The sequence below is a fragment of the Puntigrus tetrazona genome, chromosome 19, assembly GCF_018831695.1.
Source record: "Puntigrus tetrazona isolate hp1 chromosome 19, ASM1883169v1, whole genome shotgun sequence".
Classification (NCBI taxonomy): domain Eukaryota; kingdom Metazoa; phylum Chordata; class Actinopteri; order Cypriniformes; family Cyprinidae; genus Puntigrus; species Puntigrus tetrazona.
In genome coordinates, this window is record NC_056717.1 from 8,064,179 (window position 1) to 8,084,749 (window position 20,571).

Here is a 20,571-nt window from a genome sequence, read left to right on the forward strand (position 1 = left end):
CCTGTTATTTAAGCAATGAACACAGCTCCACATTCATCCACAGCAGAGAGCGTATGACTCACGAACGAGACAGTCAAGCAAAGCGCTGTTGTGCAGCAGACAAGTGACACTGGTGCCCAGCTTCATGGTAACATGCAGCTACCTCAGTTCTCATTACAACATAAGAGACAGCATCCAATAAACAACACCTCATGCAACTGGCATTTTTCAAGGACAAGCAATGCCTGGATGATGTAAATCCATAGCCCTATTTTGGACGGGACTAGTTTTCCTGAGGAGGTCTGGTAAATTTGTATTTTTCTTTGCACAACTTAGAATTACAGAGCAAATTATGTACTGTTTTCGCATAACTCGAGGGTCCTCTGAGAAATGTAATCTTGTCCAGATAGGAATGTTTGGGATTGCAGTATATTATTTTCTTTCCACAATAATTTCCATCATTTATTTTAACCAATTAATTAATTAATTAATTGTGTGTATATATATATATATATATATATATATATATATATATATATATATATATATATGCACAGTTTAATATTACTACATAGTCATAACTTCAACTTAAATGTTCTTTAGAATACGTCATATTCTATCTTAACAGTGCTTAAGATAAAGCCCTGTGATATTTTGAGCAAAGTTCATCTTTTGCAGTTATTAAGGTGTATAATAGACTGTGGTATTCAAGGATTTTAAAATCTTAGCAATTTGATTGATTTCATCGCATACCAAAGCAGTCTGGTTACTCTAATAATAGATCCGAGATTAATTTCCGCTGTTCTCCACGGCTGAAATATTCATGGAGGAAACTTAGATATGGCACGAATCTCTGAGATTACATCGCATACTGTGTGTGTGAATATTTAACATGAGTTTTAATAATTTAAATGACACAGGCGATAAATTAGTCTGGATGTTTGGTCATATATTTTTAGTATAACACCTTCATTGTTCATAGTTTATCTGAACAGAACAATGAAAGAATATATTAATTCCATATGGCGACTGAAACAGCACAAAACCCAAAGCCATAATAAAACATTCAGGCCATTATGCAAATCGAGGCTGCATGCCAGTGATCAACAGTTAGTTTCCTGAGTCTGTCACATTTAGATGCACTCAATTTTGCTGAGGTTCAAGAGTGAAACTAATCCAAGCATCCTTCCGTTTTCTGTAATATTTAACAATGTGTCATTTCCTGAAAAGCTGGGTGCTGTTCATTATAAAGAGGTCACATCACAGAAATCAAATTTTTTTCTTCCTGTTTTTCTCCTCAGGTTTTTTTTTTTTTAATTAAAACTGAATTCACCAAAAAAATAAACAAACTTATTCTTAAGAAAAAGTACTGTTGTGATAGATTTACAGGTGTGAAATGTCTCGTTCGCACAGCAGCTTACAGTCGTGTTTAGAATTCTGTTTCCTTAACAGTAACCATAGCGACAGTGACCAAAGTAATATCAAAGATGGTGACTTCCGTAAAACTAAAAGTCTTTCTGACATGACAAGAGTCCAATTTAGCCACGATTTCTTTTTTTCAAATCTTCATTAACCGACAGCAGCTTTTAAATTTGGGTGGGGAGCGGAGCATTTGAACATAAATCTGACGGGAACGGCTTCGCAGGAAAACCAACGGGATAAAACTTTAAGATGACACTCAGCTTATTTTTATTTTACTGTAAGTTAACCAAAACAAACATGAAAACACGTAATACACAGTAGACACGCATTTGTGTGGCAGAACAGTTCTCTATCGCAGTGTATGACGCAACAGACGGTTGTCACACCATAAATAACCGGACTGTGTGTGAACGCAGTCATAGATAGACTGACATGGTGTGGTCTGATATTAAGGCACAAAGTGAATAATAACAGTTATACATAATATACATAGACAATACTGGGCGATCAAACACTGAACAGAATCAAACTTATAAAGGGTAACTATGAGGATAATGAATGACACACACCTGAACATAAAGAGACAATCAACAAGAGACAGAAACAGAGCACATGTTAAATTAAAAACAAGCAAAACAGTCCATGGGTGTAACAGGAGGACATGCAGAGGATGTGGGATGGTAAAAAGGGAGGAGATTCAGGAGGTGGCCGAATGACAGGTTAACCGGGAGGAGGACAACGGATAGAGTCCAGGTGGTGATGGAGGAAGGAGCCAGGATAGAGATAAGAGGGACTAGGAGCAGGAGGAGCCAGGCAGGACCCAGGACACAGCCATGATGGTGGCCACTGTGGAGTTGACTGTGGAATGGCTTCTACCTCTGTCGGCTTCATAGGGGACTGACGATTGTGACGGAGCAGGTGGAGGAGGAGCCCGAGGTGAAGACCAGAAAGCCGCAGTAGAGCCAGTGTGATCAAGAACTGAGGTGGAGCTGGAGGGAAGTAGGAGCCTGAGGGACAAGGCGTAGCTAGAGGAGTGGTCGGCCAATGACAGACCGAGGCAAAGGCAGAGGGACGAGGAGCCCGGCAAAGCTGGTGGACCGATGGGGAACAGTGGGGTTGAGAGAGCTAGGAGCCAATGTGGAGTCAACAAGTCGAAGGGCCGATGAGGAGTCTGGGACTCAGAGGCTGGAGGCAGAGACGAGTCACCCTCCAGCCATGACGTTGATGGAGACAGGCAGACATGTGGTGAATGCAGCACACAGACGGTGGGCTGAGGTGAGCAGCAGGACTGTGGAAGTGGTGTAGAAGACAGAAAAGTGTGGGAAAATGGGAGCCTCATTTGCGCTGAACTCAGGAGGACACTCTTGAGTAGTGGGAACTGGGGGACGCCACAAGACTCGGACACTGGAGTATCAGAAGTCCTTCTGGGCTGGACAGAACCAGTGGAGACAATCTATAAGATTCTTTTCCAAATACAGCAGCCCCACATCTCCACCTCCACTCCACTCTCGCTGTTTAGTCCAGTCAGATAAAATGAGCAAAGGCAGCTGTCTGGGTAGTGTGTTAGATTGGATAGAAACAACTTTGTCTTTTTTTGTGGTCCTTGAGAGAGCGATCCCCGCTCCAGCAGGACGAGGACTGAAGGATCATTCATGGGAAAAAGAAAACTGATGAAAAACAGAAAAGATAGGGAAACACCTATTCTGACACTGTGTGGTCAGGAATGAAGGCACAAAGATGAACAGTAACAGCCTATTGTATTTAATTAACCACAGAAAGGTAATCCAACACAGATGAACAGGAACCACACATACATAGACAATACTGTACAATCAAACATTGAACAGAATCAAACTTATAAAGTGTAATTAATGAGGATAATGAATGACACACACCTGAACATAATGAGACAAACAACGAGAGACAGAAACTAGGTCACACAGCACATGGTAAATGAAAACAAACAAAACAGATCCTATTCCAGGTCCTTTTAGTTGTAATAGTACAATGAACTCTTTTATCTTAAAATAACAATAAGAAAAAATTTAGTTCCTCAGGACGTGATCCCAAGAATAGAAAAAGGCTATTAAATTCTGAGGGTCAGAGGGAGGGAAATAAAATAGTCATGCAAACCATAAAACAAATTTATTGTCTGTTTATTTACGTGAGATTATAAAAAGCTGCGGATGCAAGGCCCTTTAAGCCATGTCATTAAGAAAGCAAACTCGACACCTCACAAACATCCTTTGTAATTTTTACTCTGTTTCTCCTGAGGTCTCTGGGGGTAGAGGGGCAGCGCAAGAGGTGGGAACATGTCTGTAATTCATGTAAATGTAACCTACTTCTTACTGCAGGTCCACCTGACTCCTTCTCTCCTGACTCATGTGCTGCAGTAATGGCCCGGCTGTGGACAGCAAACACATCCATCCATATGACCCTGAGACAGAGGCGTGATGATAATTCCCAAAACACACTACACTCACACACACACACACACACAGAGAGAGACACACACTCTCACACTCCCTTAGCAGTACCCTGTTATTTTAAACCAGCACATTCCCTTAAAATAAAAAGAAGAAATAAAGAGGTGAAGTCTATTTCAAAAGCAAACTCCCACACCTGGAGGACCTGTCAAGCACTGTCTGCTATTGAGCTCCAGCACTATATCAAGCTAATGGGGGGAAAAGTGGGTCAACATGAATTATTCATGAGGTTCCTCCATTTAAAAGCAGACACTTTGTGTATGTCTCGGAGAAAAATAGAAAAAAGTCTCAGACAACATGGTGGATAAGACAGATATCTGAATTATAAATCACACAAGTCATTAGTTCAACCTGCTACTACAACTGATGCTACATCCGTGATCGATAAGCTAGCGGCGTTCATAGTTAGACAGAAGACAAGGGTAAACTACAAAGCGCAAACAATTCGAAATTCACAGCATGTATATTCAGTGTTAGCATTTGCACATTCTTTTTCATTAAAAAGATTTTTATGCAGCAGAATGGGGGCGGATTAATAAATACTGGCTATTCAATAACTAAAGCCCACTCGACCCATAGAAAGGAAATAATTTTATACGCAACATGGCCTGGAGACAGTTGTGAGATTAAATGGAGAGCACTGAGACTTTTTCTTAAGTTTTCTGCTCCTCCAGTTTATGGAGGAAAAGACAATGATTTCAGAAGGGACCTAAATAATGTGTAAAACATTTTAGCACTTATCTACTGAATGCACTATTAATAAATACGTTGTTTTTGTGAATCATCGGAATGATGTACACTCACATGAAGACTGTACTATTATTAGTTCTTTTATCAAATGTCTTTTAATTATAAAGGGTCATCCTCAATTTAGTCTGCTATGTTTAAATGACATGACTCACAATGAAAATACTCACGCGCATTGGCTGTTGTCTTTCTAGATATGCTAAGGGTGTAGTGTTGGTAATGCAAAGATCAAAAATTAGATTGTGAACTTTTCCAGCAGAGACAATGAGAAATTCTGTACCTGTACAGGCAAAGAAACCAAAAGAAAAAAAGACAGATAAAAGACAATACGCGTGAACATTAGTAAGATTTGATGAAGGAGAAAATCCTGAGCAGTGATGCTTTTGGACAACAAGCTAGTATCAGTGAAATGAAAAAAATTTCAAGAGATGATCATGCTGATCCACATTGATAGATGGCAGTGCTGTGTCTAACAGAACTGTAGTATTAGTAAAGAACAATTCTTATTGCATTTGCAACTCTCAGCAAAGTGTTGTATTATTAGATAATTTCAGAATTCTGAAAGCTAAAAAAAATAACAGAAATGAATTATATTATATAATTCTGATGAAATAAAGGGGTTGTTGTCTAATAGTTTATTGCACTACACAAAACCAATTGTAGGTAGTCGCTATTTTGCTGAAATATTGTTAAATAAATAAATTAACACATTTTTGCATTGCAAAGTGGCATGTAATCCCAGAAAAGTGCATTTACACATATTTGTTAATCAGTGGAAACATTGAATCAGACACTCAAAAGTTGATAGTTTACAAAAATGGCCAACCCTATTTATTAACACTTTATTTTGATGGACCCTTTTGAGCATTCTGTTGACAATAAGTAACGCTGCCCCTACATGTCAACTAACCGTCATTAGAGTATTAATAGCCTATCTGATTAATATCTGCTGTGATTGTCTCCCAACAGACATTCTACTGACTATAAGTAACTTTGCAAGTAGATGTCAACTTATTCTAACCCTAACCCTACCAGTCTACTAAAACTCTAACCAATGAAATTTAGCAGATATGTAGGTGCAGTGTTACTTATAGTCAACGGAATGTGTTCAAGGGACCATCAAATTAAAGTGAAACCATTTATTTATTACTAAGGGGTGATTTCTTAATTCACGCAATGTCATTCATACATAAATATGAGTTTTGTACAAAGACAAAAGAAGTGGGTTGAAAAATCATAACAAATTGTACAAACAGATTTAAGAAATTCATATAAATCAATCGGTAGTTATGAACTGCCATTTCTGAAATGGCACATGTTGAATGTCATCGGCCAAAGTTTAAGACCACTCTGATGCATATGTCATATATTGGATCATATTTCACATTCAATGGAAGAATGCAGACATTGCAAAATCAGAGCTGCCAAAAGCTCTCCAAATAAACAGGCAACCTGATCTAACAAAACAAGCCCAAAATAAGCAACTTGCCTCATTAGGCTAAAAAAGATGGGCAGAGAAATATATATGAGCCTGCAGTAAGACTTTTGCTCTGTCACTAATCTCTCAGACAGACAGACGCTGTCACCTCAGTGGTCAGGATTACTCTGTCGCTGCAGTTGCTCAGGCCGCCAGTGGAGAAAACGGGCCTGTGCAAGAGTGACATTTAGATCCAGGTTTTCTCCTCTGCTTTGTCTCCTCCTGGCCGTGATGCTGACATTTAATTAGGAGTAGAATGAAGACAGTACTCCAGATTGAGCTTGTACTGACTCTGACCTTTTCAGCCCCTTTGCTCTGATCTGTCATTATAATACCAGGCCACAGAAAAACACTCTCATGATAAGAATACCAAATCACTCGCCTTACTGCTGGGAGCAGCTCAATTTAACACTGGAACATTAAATCTGCATCCATCAAGTGTCTTTCTCCATGCACTCAATCATTCAATGCATATCGCTTCACTTTGACTCATTTTGGTCAATGTGTCTCTTTACATCTCAAACACATAAATGTTGACCATGACCTCACAAACACATTAGTCTGCCTTTTTCTGTTTCATAAGTCTCATAACATATATAAGCAATACCATACTATAAAATTTTACTTTGAGACAATATTTAATTTTAAGAGTTATTTAATTAAAAATGTTAAAGAATTGACAAAAAACTATCACTGCTATCAAGCAGGTTTCCTCTCTGTCTGTCACAGAGTAACTGTCAAAGTGTGGTGCAGGGAATAAAATGCACAAAGATGAAGAGTACAATAATCCACGTATAGGTAATCCAACAAGCAGACTGCTCAAAGACACAGTGAACTGAATGGAACGATAGTTCCATAATGATGATAATTAAAGACACCTGAACATAATGACAATCAAACATGAGGCAGAAACTAGGTCACATAGAGCACATGAGGAATGAAAACAAACACAAAATGCCCATGGATGTGACATTTCACCCTAAACTCCAGCAGCAGCGACTGTCCCCCGCAGAAATAAGGGCGGGATGGAGGGGACTATGGGAGGAGGGCAAAAGAAGAGGATGTGGGATGGTAAAAGGGAGGAGGTTCAAGGGGTGGTCAAATGAATGACTCCTGGGGGGCGACCAAAAGTGGCAGAGCAAGTGGAGGAAGAGCCCAAGGCGGAGATGGAGAGCTGATGAGCCAGGGGATCTGGAGCCGAGGATCTGGAGGGCCAAGGCAGGGCAAAAGACACTGGCGACCGATGAAGAGGCGGGGATACGGAAGGCCACGTTGGAGCCGGAGCGACAGAGACTGAAAGCAAAGACACAGATGGAGACAGTGGTGGAGGAAACAGGAATGTAAGGAAGGGTGGGCATTCTCCATGGGCTTAAGTCTGGAGGATGCTCTTGAGGAGCGGGAGGAGCAGAGGAGATGGTGAGATGGACAGGAACCAGCAAAAGGCAAAGATGCACTGTCTGCTCACCCTCAGCCATGGTAGAGGGAGCAGAGCTCCACTCCGCGTTCTCACTGTCCGTAGCTTTCTCCACCCCGGCAAGTTCTGCTGGGGCTGGTGAAGTCGATCGCAAAGTCCACGGTCACCACCCACTCGATAAAGGTCGAGTGGCACTGTTTGGTCTAGTCTGATAAAACTAGTCAGGTTCACGAGGAACATGAAATCATTAGTGTGGTCCTCAAAAGAGCAATCCCCCTGCTCCAGCAGGAAGACGAGGAAGGCAGGGTCATTTATTAACGAAAAAGAAAATAAAAACTAATCAAACATGAGACAGAAACTAGGTCACACAGTGCATATGAGGAATGAAAACACAAACACAAAAAGTCCATTGGTGTGACAGAAACAGAGTTACACTTCAGAGGAATAAGGACACAATGGCTTTTTCTTATCCATATTTAGTAGTGTTTTTTTAGCAGTCCAGGGAGGCCTCAGCTTTCGAGACCCCTGGACAGTATGTCCACTTCCCTCTATCGCCGGATCTATAGAATCTTCCTGGAAAACACTGTTTATAAGAAATCACCAAAGCAAACACACCCCAACTCAAAAGGATCACACCCCTGTCTTGATGCCTCCAGACCCAAATTTACATACACTCTATACAACAAAGGCAACAACAAGACTCAGTTCTCCCAAAAATGAAAATTGTCATTAATTACTCACCCTCATGTCATTACAAACCCATAAGACCCGTAAGTTCATCTTTAGAAAACAAATGATATTGATATTTTTGCTTTCTTACACATGCATAGACAGCAACAGAACTACTATGTTGAAGGCTCAGAAACACAAGGACATTATTAAAAATAGGTCATGTAACATCACTGGTTCAACCATAATTTTATGAAGCTACAAGAATCCTTTTTGTGTGTTAAAGTAATAAGTAGGCCTGGGCAAACACTTTTAGCAAACACTAAAAGAATAATCAAAAGAAAAAAAAAACATTATTTTAGAAGTATGTTATCTAATTTTTTTATATGTACACTTTGGGAGCCAATGCTTGAAACAGATGTGGGAGAAGGTGTAGATATTCCAGGCTTATAAGGAATGTCTCTTTATCATATCTAAAGCACAGGAAAAGGATAATGCAAATGAACAAATAAGCTAAGATGACACATGAGTATTCAAGCCAAGCATAACTTAGTTCTGTGAAATGCAGCAAAACCACTGACACTCACATATTTAGAAGAAATAAATCTTGCTGTCTGTTTTCAGGTCTTCCCACTCTTTAAGGTCTCTCCAGCACTGGAAAGTTTCTCAGATGTTAATGCGGGTCCTGCCTCTTGCCCCATCATCATGACTGACCTTTTCCTCTTTTTCCTCTGTCATCTTTCTCTTTCTACAGTTATTCTGCTAATCTTATTCTGTACATAACTCTCTCCTCCACCTATCATGAGTGGACACGCCCTAACTGCTGATTGGCTACAAGTATGTTTTATTGCTCAGTCTGATCCACTTTTCAGTAGTTTTTAATGTTTAAATTATGAAATTCTTGAGTGAAAATTGTTTTAATGAATTTTTTATCATGTGAATGGATGAATAACATCTATGAGATGTTTTATACAATAGATGAACTTCTATTTCATATTGACCTTACGCTCAGATAAGAGAAAGTTTTTAAACATTTATATATGCATTTTAGGAGGCCCAAATATCAAAGAATCTCCTTCTCCCAGGTCATTAATTTTGACCAGATTAATTGTGATTTGATCAGAGAAGAGGTCGACAGTTCTGATTTTAAAATGAGAAAAATGCACTATTGAAATGTTGGTGCTTTGCTGACTTACACACCATTACATCATCTATTTTCATCATTTGCTTCAACAGGCCAGGATGACAAGCAGTCGAGGTGAGTTGGGTTATACTGAGAATATCGTCTGCAAACAAAAGAAAGACTCAACTGAGCTTTACGCTTACAAAAAACACAAATGCTTGAGATCTTACATCCCTTTTTTGTTCAGCTGTACCAAGGAGCACAACCCAGCCTCAGAAGACCGTTTCTGCAGTCAGAGAAAGACGTTCACTCAACATCTCAAAATAGCTGCTCCACACCCTAGGTTGCCCATCAGTCTTTAGAAATGTGACCCCAATACCAAGGACCAGGGAGACTCGACATAGTCTTGGCAGCCAAAAGTGCCCAGATGTCCCAGCAATATTGGGCAATCATCCAAGCCATCTGAGTGGCCCCAAATACTTCATGCCACCAGATAGAAAGGGGGGGCTGAAAGAAAACAACTCCAAAATGGCATCCAGAGGAAAGCAGGAGAGTATAAGGGGACGTGGAACAGCTTGCAGGCAGAAGGTCAGCCACCCAGAGTTCAGAGAATAGAGAGAGAGGCTCAGAAAGGTGTACAGACGCTGACAGTGACTGGCTTTGACAGTCAGACATGGGGAAGAGGTCCAAAAGCGAGTGACAGAGGAGAGTTCCTGTGCGAGTGAAGTCGCGAGCCAGAGATGCTGCACATATGGTGAAGGGTGTCATAGTTCCTGTCTTTAGCTCTCAGAGGAGGCCATATGCCCCCACAGCAGGCCTGGACACCAACGGACTGCCATTATCTGCATAATTTAACAAGAAAGGCCCAGGACCGGAGAACATGGTAAATGAGGCATGTGTTCTTGGACAAATGAAAATGCGTGATTGAGAGGGCAATAATGGCTCTGGCACCACACAGCAGAAACTTCTGCAGTGTTGGAAACGTCTTTGTGTTTTGGACATCAAAACAATCCCTTTGCTAATTTTTGGGTGCCTGAAACCAGCTTCAAATGGTCCTGTGGAGTGACAAATGTATTTTTAAAGGTACAAGTACAGTCTCTTAATTATTATTAGCTCATAAAGCTGCAGTTATAATCATTGTAATAAAAAATCTGTCAACAAAATGCTGAGCTAAAACACTATTAAGCTACTTTAACAACTTGTTTACAGCGGTTAAGATTCACATATGCAACTTTATGCTTATTAACTTAAGAAAAACTGTGTTATTATGTGAAATGTGTCACATTGCAGAACCTAATAAATGTACTTGAAGTAGTTCCACAAAAATATTAATTATTACTAGGAGGTAAAATGATCTTTTTTAAAAGTCTATTGGGATCCTGATTAGCAGCATTTTCAGGATTCTTTGAGAAACTGTAATAATTGGTCATTTTTGTTTCATGATCAATAATCGTGACATAAACTGTATAAAATTGTCTTTATTTTTAGGTTTTCTGAAAGAAGTAGCCCACCCTTTACTCTGTTCACTTCTCGAGTTGCTGCTGACTTCCACCAAATTATACATTTATGATAATTACATGAAAATTACTGTTCTTACATGTCAACCACCAGAGAATACTTACAAACTGTGGTCTGTTACTTATTCCAAATTACACTATGAAAACAATTATTTTAGATTACTTTTGAAAGTTTAATGAAAGGCAAATAGGTAATTAAATTATAGAAATGTAAAATTAAAATAAATCATTTTAAAATATCACCAATAAAAAATAAGACCCTTAAAAAAGGGTACTTTAAAAATTACTTATTGCTACTGTGTGAATGTACATAATTAATGTAAACAAAAAATGATTATGAGTATTTTAAACTAATTATAAGTACTTAATTTATGGAATCTGATTATGTAATTCAGATTACATGTAATCAGTTATTACCCAGCTCTGTCAGCCTGAATATAATTGAAATTTGATAGCAAGTTATTCAAGTTACATTTATTCATACCATATTATTACCATGGTAAACATCCAAATAAAAATACAGCAGCACTTTTTTATATGAAGATATGCAAAATCATCTTGCACATGTAAGGAACTAATTTGCAATCTTTCTTTTGATGGCTTCTGTATGAACTCTAGTCTAAATAAAAACAGACAGATTGCTTTGATGCTGCTAAACTGTTTTTTCTTTCTTTAAAACAACATTAATCTGTTAAACTCTTAGATGCATTTAATCCTGTGCAAAAGCTCTGCTTATGCAGTTTGTGCTGATGTTTTTAACTAAACACTTAAGAAATGACACACAAATCTGAGAAAATCATCAAAGAACACTTTCTGACACACAAAAAAAGTTTTCATCCTAAATCTGATTTCGTTTCACAAATACACTATACTTAGGAACCCAATGTCTACAAAAATACAGACACAAATCTAAAAAAATGTCATTTTGATTACCAAACATATAATATTTTACCTTGTTGAAATGTGTTAGGTTATATAATTAATAACTATTTATAGATAATAACAATTTGTTGAAAACATATTAAAAAACATTTTGGCTGGATTTTTTTTTTTGCACCATATTTATGGAAAGTCACACCTCCATCATGCTCTTTCATTAATTGTTTTCCATCACACATCACACTCTCTCTGTTCAACCTCAAACTTCCCTTCTCTCACTCTCTTTCTCTTCCTCCGCAAATCCAAAATCGTGGCACAAGATCTGACAAAAAGAAAAGCAACACCCTCATCATTAAGTTTATCAAAAAAGCAGAGAGTTGCTGCAGTACTTGCTCTCTGGTGGGTTGATTCTCTGTGCAAAAGTTCCTCTCCCACAACTCACTCAAGCAAAGGAAGGAATTAAAATGGCGGGGGAAAAATATTCCCAACTCTGTGCTGGAGACGGCCTTTTTCTGGTGTACGTGAAAACACAAATTGCACGCTCTCACCCCCATCTTGTGTAAATATACACGCTCATTAAGAGAAGAGGGGGAACATTAAAAAGTTATGTGGCGGTGGGGGAACAGCAAAGAGACGTCAACCCTCAGACTAATGAAAGCGAATGAGAAAAAAAATTATATACAATATATGGCTTTGCAAAGCTATATGAAGTCTTTTGGGGGTTCATATAAAAGAGAATGAGACCTCAGATGGCGTTTTATGAGCTTGCTGGGGTAGCACTAATACAAACAGGAGAAATATTTTAAGAGTATCCTGATTTGACAGATGGGAATTTTTTTGATTCCACTCAAATGCCTGTCCAACAAACTTTAATCCTTCTCCTAATGTCTTCCATGAAAGCTGTGCGCATGAAACTAAATACTAAGTAGTTGTAAAAATATAAAGTTTTGATAGCCGGAAGAAGTAAAAAAAAAAAACACTGATTTTATTTAGACTGAAGATATAGTTAAAATGCATCCACTAAAAATTGCATCTCATTTATTTTCTTAACACATGTAGATATGCATATTATTTGAGAGAAAATGTTTTATGATCATTGAATATACTTCAACAAGAGGAAATAAAGTGAGTTCACACTGGAGTAAAATGGGTTTAAAAAAACTTCTTTTTATGCTTCATTTAAACACTACTTGTTTTAAATTGAGATTGGTAATTTAATGTTAAATTAAACTAGAGCAGAATATTTAAGTATAATAAAAGTGTTATAACGTTGCAAAAAAAAAAAAATGTTTTTAAATGAAACTCAATTAATCTTGGATTTGGCCAATTCAATCTCAATTAATCAGTTCTTAATTTTTCCCAATCCTGAAATGCACACAATTAATTGTGACTGGGTTAATTAACCAGCATACTGTGCAATTAATTCAATTGAAATGGATCAACGGTCAGTTCTGTTTTAATACAAAAGCCCGTCTGCACAAAACCCAACAGCGGAGCTGCTGAACTGACCTTGACTGAGATCAGACCAATAACATATTTTCACTTTCAACCAGAGAGACAGCGCTTCGGGACCTGAGGACACGTTTAAATTGCTCTGGGTGTCATTATTTTCAAGAACACAGAGAGGAAAAAAAACAAGTCTCATTCTTCTTTCCCTTCCTCTAAAATACTCTCTCTCTCTCTCTCTCTCTCTATCTCTCTCTCTCTCTCTCTCTCTGTCTTCTTTACCCAGTGACCCTCAGTGGTTCAGTCAACCCTGAGCTGTAGCAAAGGGCAAGCTAAGAGGAGGGGAACACATTAAAGATTCATAGCCCGCCTGCATATATCTGTCACATATTAATGTGCGCAAAATGCACAACGCCAGCAAGGGGATTGAAGCTCTGTCCCCACAGGTGGGAGTTACTGACAGAAATCAATGGAGTTGCTTGTCCATATCTTACCCTGGATACACAGTGAAGACAGGAATAGGGAAAGATAGAGAGAGATAACCAGTAATGAACAAATCTGAGTAAGCATATTCCTACAGTTAAGGTTTAGTTTTCACACACAGCGGCAAAAAGACTGTCTGGCCCGGGGCCAAACCCGGGAGACCCAGCCAGAAGCACTCACCCTCCTCTGATGGTCTCTGGGAGATGTGATTTGGGTAGTTTCACAGATCACACCCACATTGATTTTTGAAGACTGGATTGAAAGACCACAACCTCTAAGGGCGAATATAATATCCTTCATCATCTCTCCACATGAAAAAAATCCACCCAGTGGGGCCACTCCGAACCACGTCTGCAAATACACAAATTGGCAGGTAATTAGTAAAGGCTTTATCCTTTCTGGACAATAAGATTGAAAGATTTTTAATGGTCTTTAAATTCTCTTCTGCTCACCAAGAAGAATCATTTTCTAATGTGAAATAAAACCGAATCCAGTTTTCCTATTAACATCTCTTTTTCCATCTCTTATCAATTGTTTATCTCTGCAAACTTTAAAATCGCATGCAGTTTTGTCTACCTCTAAAGTTGTGCTAGATTTTCAAAATAAAGGATACCAAATGATAATTAATGAGATTGTTAATGAGAGCATAGCATGCCGAGAATATGGAGGCTGAACACACAGAGAAAAGTTTTGTTTATATCGTAGGCTGTATGAGTTATGATGATTGTACTAATGACAATTAAGCTAGATTTTTTACATTACATTAAATTTGTATGGCAGAAGCAAAAAAATAAAATAAAAAACTTTGTGCAAAAATTAATCTATCAGTCATTAGAAGAAATATATCTACCTTTATGTTCGGTAGAACAAAAAAAATCAGAAAGGTTTGGAGTTACTTGAGGATGAGTAAATAATGACAGAATTACATTTTTTGGGTCAACTATTCATTTAAGTATGATGAGCAAAAAAATTATAAACAATAGTCTAGTTTAAGGAAAAATACTGGCCAACGAATAATGTTTTAATTTTCAACATACTTAATATGTGAGCTACTGAAACTATGAAGCTAGATATGTGTGACGCTAACTGTTCAAAGTTTTCAAATATCCCAGAATATTATCCTGTTGAAAAAAAAACTGCATATACTGGTTAGGTATGTTTTGAAGCTAGGATGCTGATTTACCTAACCAGCATATGCTGGTTTTTTTCAACCGGGCAATACTGTTTTGAAGTTATAACATGATATTCTTCAAGTAATGTGCAAAAAGACGCTTTATTAATCAAATCTATAAAAGGCGAGCTTCACTGCCTCCAGTGTTTTGTTTTTTTTTAAATGCAGTGATATGTACTTCTTGTTTACGTGTTTCGTGTCTGGCTAAAAAGTGCACCAAGGTACGTTTATGCCATGAGACCAGGTGAGAAAATCAATACTGATAATACAGTATGTGAAAGTGTGTTCGATATGCATTGCTTATGTGATATATTTTGTTGGTGGCCAGTTTCTTTAGTCCCAGTCCATTCCTACAAGATTGATCGTGATTAGGCACAGTGACCACAGTTGACTGCTTGACTTCATCACAAAGGTGTGTTAAATTGTCATTGACCAAGTAGTCCTGAGCAATAAATTCAGGTCTTCTCATTTCGTTTTCCTCTGACTGCAAGCCCAACAGAAACCAGGCCACGGGCTGTTAGTGTCACAAACAGTCACCCGTTCCAGCAGAGGACAGGGAGCTCAAGGGGTGGTACTATAAGGGTGAGAGTGAGTCATGTGGCACGAGTGATAGAGAGCGTATTGAATGAGAGGCAGCGACTCGTCTGGAGCCGTAGCAAGCGGGGATGTCGTGATGTGTAAGAGCGCAGAGGCAGACACAAGCGTGTGTGTATGTGAGTTAATATGGCCTGTGGGGATGATGAAACAGCTCAGACGTGTATTGTGCTTATGTGTGAGTGAGGATGGGCTCACTCGACTGCATAATTGAGTGGGATCTCAGCCAGCCCCTCAGTGCAGCCGGTCCCTTTTAGCTCCACTTCACTTTCTGCACTTCTTTGATATCTAAAACTCTGACTTCTGCTCTCAGAAGCCACATGCATGGAAAGCCTGAGTGGAGACGACTGACACCATACCATGAAGTGTTCACAAGTCCTCTCTTTCAACGTCAGAGGCATAGCCAAGCCCGCATGATTAACTCCAAGTTACTCAAAAGTAGAAATGCTGCACAAAAACAATCGCATGAAGCTCATAACACTTCAATTTACTACATCTGCATCTGCTCTGAGTTTATGCCGCTTATGTGTGCATTCAGGAATACAACATGCACCACCCATTCACCAGATTGGCAATAAAAATGCATTTATAAACCTGTTGCCAACAAGAGAGGAGCTTCAAGTTCCCCTGTGGTTTTTCCAGCAAATTAAAAGCTTGGGGGGTTATGTAAATTTAACAGTGTAATTCTACCATTGTACTATAATTTTTTTTTTTTTACTGTAACATTTTAAAATAGTAGCCCTATACAAACAATAACATGTTTTTTATAATCCATTATCAGTTTATATTGTGTATAGTTATTCTATAATTTTACTCTGTATATTGTATTGTAATTTAATTGTTTGTGTATTAATGATTAATTGAAAAGTTTGATATAAAAAAAATCACAAAATGTCCAACTGCACAGCTAAACTAAAGCTCACATTTTAAATCACAATTTCTATCAGAAAACTTCCAAATTGTTCAGCCGTAGTAACATTGCAATTCAGAGACAATCTTCAACCATTTTAAAACATTGTTTAAATCACTTGTAATGTATAGATGGATAGATAGCATTTTGCTGAAAATTTTACGTGGAAATTTCAGTGTGCCCTTTTTCTAAAACTTTCCATTTCTGGTCATAAAAAATTCATTTAAAAGTTACATATACGTGTTATCCTTCTATCTAGTCTGTGACAGAATCTGTCCAGTGAAATCATAAAATAAAATATTACCAAATACATCACTCTTACTCACATACAGATTTTCCTTAGTTTACTGTCAATCAAATGAAATACAATCTCACAATCTTTTGGACAAAGAAGGAAAAACCTTCCTCTGAGCCACATCCATCCCCTATAGCCTCACTACATACACATAAAAACCATCTGAAAAATAAATCTATGAATTACTAATTTTGTCAGAATTTGTTCAATCTGAACAAAAATCTAAATCTTCAGCTTGGCGTGGTCATACTGCCATGTCCACATGCAAATGTTGTAATTTAAAGTGCCCCTATAATGGGTTAGGAAAAGGTTCATATTAATTTAATGAATTATTTTGGTTTTGGGAGTTCTCAACAAGGCTGACATGGCTGTTAAGACTGATAAAGCAGAGTTTGTGAGTGCAGTACTGCTTTGTGTACAGCGTTACCAGGAAAGAGCTGTATTTAGCTGAAAAAGTAGCACCTAGTGGCAAAAAAATTAATTAGCATTTTCATTCAGACCAACGCAAAAACACTAACAAGTGGGTGGACAATATGCTAATATTTCATGTTGATGTCAACGTGAAATGTTTTGGAATTCTTTAAAAAAAAATGACCCCTTCAGTTCAATGAGTCTACTCTTACCTTTGATAACTTCATGCAGTGCACTTTTAGACTTAAAACTTTGCAGGATGTTTTCAATTACTTAAGAGTTACATGCTGCATTTTCAAAAAAAACAATAATAGGCAACAACTAATTTCCATATTAATATTAAGAGGGTTTTTTATTAGTTTTGTTTTGTTTTTAATGATAGTTTGTCAAGCAGGACATTTGTTTTTATGGTAATACTAAAGTTTATAAACTTGTGAAATTTCACTGGTACTGATATCAACTATTGGCATTTTGTTATTGTGACAATACTAGGTCACTGTGTAACCACAATTACAGCAATGGACACACAATAGTTTCACAAATCCTGAGATCTTCTAATCAATCACTGCTGCGGTGGTCTCGAGTCTGGAGCTGTCGACCGACATGGTCTGCCTTCAGGGAGGGTGTGAAGCGAAACTGGTGTGACATAGTGATTGATGCTCCCAATCTGTCTTCATCACGCACAGTTCGACATGACTGTCACTCTGCGGTGGTCTCGCTCCCATTAGCTCTGGGAGCTGTGATGTGAATGGGGAGATGGGAGGATAGACGAGAAAAAAGACAAAAAGAGTGATGCAGAGAGGATGCTTAATGTGTCACTGGAACAAGTTGTCGGGGCAGGACCTACTGTAGCAAAGGATCTGTTTAAATAGTCAGCAGCCTTCAGTTTGCCATGAAACCTGGCAAAACTATTGTTTACTACTTGCTATTGCTAGTTGGAGGCAGGTGGTTTATAATTTAGAGGGAGGAGACATTGTTATTCCAAAGAGCGCTTTTATTTGTACAAACCTCCCCCCCAAAAAAACATGTACCTGCAACATCAATAATTTAATGTGTTTTCTTGGAAGAGAAACACTGCATTTTAAGGAGCTAAAGTCAAAACAAATTACTTATTTAGTCACCCTCATGTCATTCCAAATTAAGAAATGTAATATTTTAATGGTTATATTTGTTTTTTTTTTTATATCCAGCTCACTTTTAAGTAAAGTTTATGTTTTAAGTAAGTTTAAATTAGGAGTTTTTAAAAGTTTAGAATATTTCCCATACTTTTGAAAATCCAGATTTAGTATCCTAATAAGTGCTTGTCATCAAACCTGTAAACACGATGGCTTTCTTCTTTTATGAAGTTTTGGCGTCACAGCATCTTTGTTTCCAGGCGGAACGTTAAAGAATGCAAGACGCACGTCTCCTGGAAATCCTATATAATTCAACCAATACGGCGACTGAACTGTTTGCACTTGTGTGTGACGTCTTGAGCCTGAGACTATGTCCTTGATGAATTCCTCTTCAAAACCTGTGTGCTCTAATAAAAACAAAGGGAAGCATTGAAATATGCCTTGCAATCTTAAAGCTTACAGACTACACTGTGTGCACTCATCAAGCAGATACATTTACTTACAACTTTGTCCAAGCTCTGCAATTTGAAAGTCATTTCCATTTTGTATGTGTATTTCTTTGACGGATACAACTGCAAAAGGACTTGATGTGATCCATCCTCAAGATTGTTGAACCATGTGCTGATGTTCATTCGTTCTAGAATATGATAAACACAGAAACGTGTTAACAACACTTTAAAATATTAAACAAACACATAAAATATTGTCAGTTAAAGTCAAATGGCATGACAAGTTTACGTTTCAATTACCAAAGCCATACTTTACAAACCATAAAAGGTTTTTAAAACCACTTAACACATTAAAAAAGCTAATTGTTTGTGTCCACGCTTATTCCAGATCGGTTTAAAATATAAACTATTATTACTGTTAATCAAAAGCCTATAGTTTTGAACGTTTGTACAGTTTTGACAGGAATAAGTTACGTTAAAGTATATTACAATTATAAACATGCTTTTGCAGTATTTGTTTAAGATAAATGCAGGCTTGGCGAGCAGAAGGTAATTCTTTAAAAACGCTGAAAATCTTACTGTTCAAAAAACTATGTCTGATTCAATATACTTACAACCATATATTCGGTATATTTACGCAGCATTAGTGGGTTCAGGTGAGGCACTTCAATATATAAATGTACTTCAGTAACGTGAAAGAAGAGTTTAACTTATCCTGAACCAAGCTTGTAAACAATATCAAATGTACGCGCCCCAACCGAACTCTGGAGAGGCTGCTAATGCTTTTTGATTTTAATTTGACAAAAGATGACAGTTTGAGATTTTTTTTTACCCTTAATTTGTCATCTACATCTACATATGTACAATGCATTTTACGGACGTCTTATAAATTATTAACGATTATAAAACGCTGTCAAGTTAACAAAGGCATTATAAATCCATACACTTGTCCGTTGATCTCGCGCTCCGTTTGAATGTTCTCTAAAAGGCGCTTTCACTGCATGGTACGGCACGGTACGGTTCACTTTTGAGTTTTTTTCCACTGGGAACAGTACCTTGTAGCCGGTACTTTTTAGTACCACCTCAGCAAGAGGACTGATCCTTTCAAGGATTCGGTTTACCGGGATTTTTTAAGGACGCTCCGAGTCTAGCCTTCGCAGGATTTCCTGATTGCGTCACCAGGTGTTCGCCATCGCAGCGCCTGTCGCGTAGCAACGGTACCGGAAGAGAACTGCTCTTGATGTTAACGAAAATGGAGAAAATTAATTGTTAGTTTTTTTACTTTTAATGGTCAAATTACATTTTAAATGTGGGGTTTCGACTTACTTGAACATTGTAATGGCGTGAAAAAATAAAGCGGATCAATGTTGACTGATTTAAAAAAAATAATTTAAAAAATCTTTATTTTGTACATTAAAGGACCACGATGAACATATGTAAACTAAATATGTTAAATATTTAACCCTGTTAAGTTTTATGTAAGGTGTCCACTTACTGCCACTCGTCAACTGCAGACGTCACAGTTGCTAGGCAACAAGAACAGTCCTCCAAAGACTAGACCGGTCTGAATTTGTTAATATTCTAGCAAAAAACTTTGTTCGTTTCATAATAAAAATAAAGTGATTTGTTATTTATCATAATAAATAAATGCAAAATAAAGTGGTGGGAGTGTAATAAAATACATTCAAATACAAATGAGAGTACTGAGTTTTCCTTCCAAGACAGCAGCACTACAAAAAAAAATTTACGTTTAACTGCCCAAAAGTAGCCTACATAAAGTATTTTAGCATATTCAGAAGTAAAATGAAGCATACAGTACATTAGTGCAGCAGTAATGTTAATGCAAGGCCATGATATGTTTTATTATTATTATTTATTTATGGAGATAAAACTTTTAACTAAGGTTTCAAATGCATGACGTTTTTCCTCAGTGCGTTAATGGTTACAGAAAGTACTAGCTACACAGAGCTTTTATTTTTTTATT

The 20,571-nt window shown here is 37.7% G+C and overlaps 1 long non-coding RNA gene across 1 annotated transcript; it reads right to left on the reverse strand.

Moving 5' to 3' along the window:
- Positions 1-13,921: 13,921 nt before the first annotated feature.
- LOC122324233 lies at positions 13,922-19,718 on the reverse strand. Its single transcript, XR_006247118.1, has 4 exons — positions 19,532-19,718; positions 18,642-18,775; positions 18,337-18,545; positions 13,922-13,993 (listed from the first exon to the last, which is right to left on the reverse strand). It is a non-coding gene; the product is annotated as an uncharacterized LOC122324233 (long non-coding RNA).
- Between the last annotated feature and the right edge of the window lie 853 nt (positions 19,719-20,571).